The sequence below is a fragment of the Bidens hawaiensis genome, unplaced genomic scaffold (assembly GCF_021521415.1).
Source record: "Bidens hawaiensis isolate Kalapana, Puna unplaced genomic scaffold, B.hawaiensis_p1.1 tig00065231_1, whole genome shotgun sequence".
Classification (NCBI taxonomy): Eukaryota; Viridiplantae; Streptophyta; class Magnoliopsida; order Asterales; family Asteraceae; genus Bidens; species Bidens hawaiensis.
In genome coordinates, this window is record NW_027506572.1 from 33,281 (window position 1) to 35,840 (window position 2,560).

The window sequence follows — 2,560 nt, forward strand, 5'->3', positions numbered from 1 at the left end:
TCCTCTCAATCTCATCCATAGGCAACACGTCATCATCATCCATCAACTTATCGTCCTCCTCCTCATCCAACTCCTTCAACGCATCAATAACGTCTTCAACATCAGCGTCGTCATCCACAACTACAACATCATCACCAGCTGCATTTGTAGACTCCCCCTCAGTTGTGGAGGCTCCAAGAGCCTGAGAGGTTCTTGGCAGCTCATCACCTGCACCTGAAGGTGCATTGGGATCATCGTCATGATCTTCTCGTCTTTTCGTTCTCAACTCATCGCCCCTACACGTCTTCTCCCCCTGAGATGCCAAGTAATCCTTGAAGGCATCTATTATTCGTCCATGTTCAAGCAGGAGGGCAGCTTGTAGTCGATTGGATTCCACTAGGCGGTCAATAGTCTTTGACTGTTCAGCAACAATCCGCTCTAGCGAAAGAATCCTCTCGGTATCTGAAGTAGGCAATGGAGTTGGTGGAACATCAGCAGAAGTGACCGCAGGTGGTACACTTGGTAACCCTGCAGTAGAAGTGATTGTCGACTCCACAAACCGTGCAACTACCACCGGTGGATTAAGCGGTTGAGGTGGTAGGGACACAATTGTTGGTGCCGACGTCTCGATCGCCGTAACCTGTGCAGTAGTAGGAATAAGAGACATACCAGATAAGGCAGGTGGAGCAAAACGTACTAGTCTTGAAGATTCTCCAGCTCCCGAACCTATCCCTCTCTGTTCTCTTCTTGATCGTCTTAGCACAATCTGTACTGCCTCCTCTTCATCCACTTCATCCTCATCCTCCTCCACAGTTCTCGGCCTCTTTCCCGTAGTCCGTTCACGAGACACCATAAGTCTTCTTGCCTCAGCAAACGTCTCGTCTAGATCAGAGTCAGCTACCGAAGTAGCTGCTCTGGTAACATCCATAAACTGAGGACCCGAGACATCCATATCAAACAAACCATGTCCACTAAAAGCAGCATCTAGATCAACGTTTTCAGCAGTGGACACAGCCTGAGATATAGTAGCTGGCACAGCAGCAGAAGATACAACAGGCGCAGCCGATACAGCATGAGGTGCTGCCGCCTGATGTGGTTGCGGATCCCTGAACTCGTCCCCTCCTGCAGGAACATACTCCGGGTTAATGAGATACCCGAAAAGTGGAGTATGCCTGGGACGCCGCTCAGGGTTGCTACGAGTGCTCGACGTTCTGCACTGAGCCAAGATACGTTTTGTTACGCACTCAACGTATCTGATAGGGCGTCTTTGCGGTATAGACGGAGCGACATGATTAATAATCATTTGTAGAAACCGAGGATACATAATAAAACGCTCGCGCGCCGTCGCCCGTCTCTGACGATCAATCTCGTAAAAGATTAGCTGACTAAAAGAATATCTGCGGTTGTAAGTCAGCGCAATCATAGCCGATTGCATCGTCGCACCCATTCCGTCTGTTCCTGCCTTTCTGCCGGACATGCATACTATCAACACATGCATCAAAAAGCGCCATTGATCCAGCAGAAAGCCTTTCCTCCTCTGCGAGTCCCCCAGCGGACCCGAATAACCCATCCTTAAGTAAGCTCCGTCACGGAAAGGAGCTACGAATTCCGTTGGGTCGTCTCTCGTTTCATCACCGAACTGCAGAGCCAACCGTATGTCTTCCGAGGAAAACTGTATGTCTTGACCATTGACAGTTGCTCGCATCACTGGAGGCTCAGGTCTGCAATCATAATACACCGTCTGCCAGAAATCTTGAATGTTGGGCAGAGATATGGGTAGTGTATTAGTGATCGCGTGAAAAACTCGTGATCGTTGGAGAAATGTGATAATCTCCCTATAGTCTTCAACGCCTCGTGCGTCTGGATCCAAAGTGATGTATTGGTTATGGGCTGGGAAGAATTGTCGTTGCTCATCACCATCATCACCTCCAGTACCTCCAACAGCAGCCATATCTGCACAAAACAAATCAAGTTAGAGACCATATAATCATCTCACAAGTTCGCTGTGTACCATATGCGAAGTTGTGATGTACAGGCGAATTTAAAGGTGAGGCGAAGTTGGGAACAACTTCGCTTCATCTGTAAGTTCGTCTAAAAACTTATAAAAAATTTGAAATAGGCGAAGTTGTGTTCAAGGCGAAGTTATGGATAACTTCGCCATAGGCGAAATTAAGCTTCAAGCGAAGTTGTGGATAACTTCGCTGAAGGCGAACTTAAGCCACTGGCGAAGTTGAGAATAACTTCGCGTAAACCTTAACTTCGCCTGAATCTGAAACGGCGACTGTTCAGATTCAAACAAGGTTTATCCGATGTTTCGGACCGATTTAACGATCTAACAATGAAGTCCAACATATTTCAATGGTGTTAGGATGAAAAGGTCGTCCATGAACACGTAACGTGAGGTCGGAAAACTTGGTTTCTAAGGTTCGACGACCCGAGGTATCGAACCGGGTAAAACTATAACGAGAAAGATAGGATGATATTGACTACACATACCACGAGTATAGTAGAAACTAGGAACACAAGATCGAAATCGAAAGCGAAGAATAAGATCCGGATGTATTGGTTATTCGAACAAGTT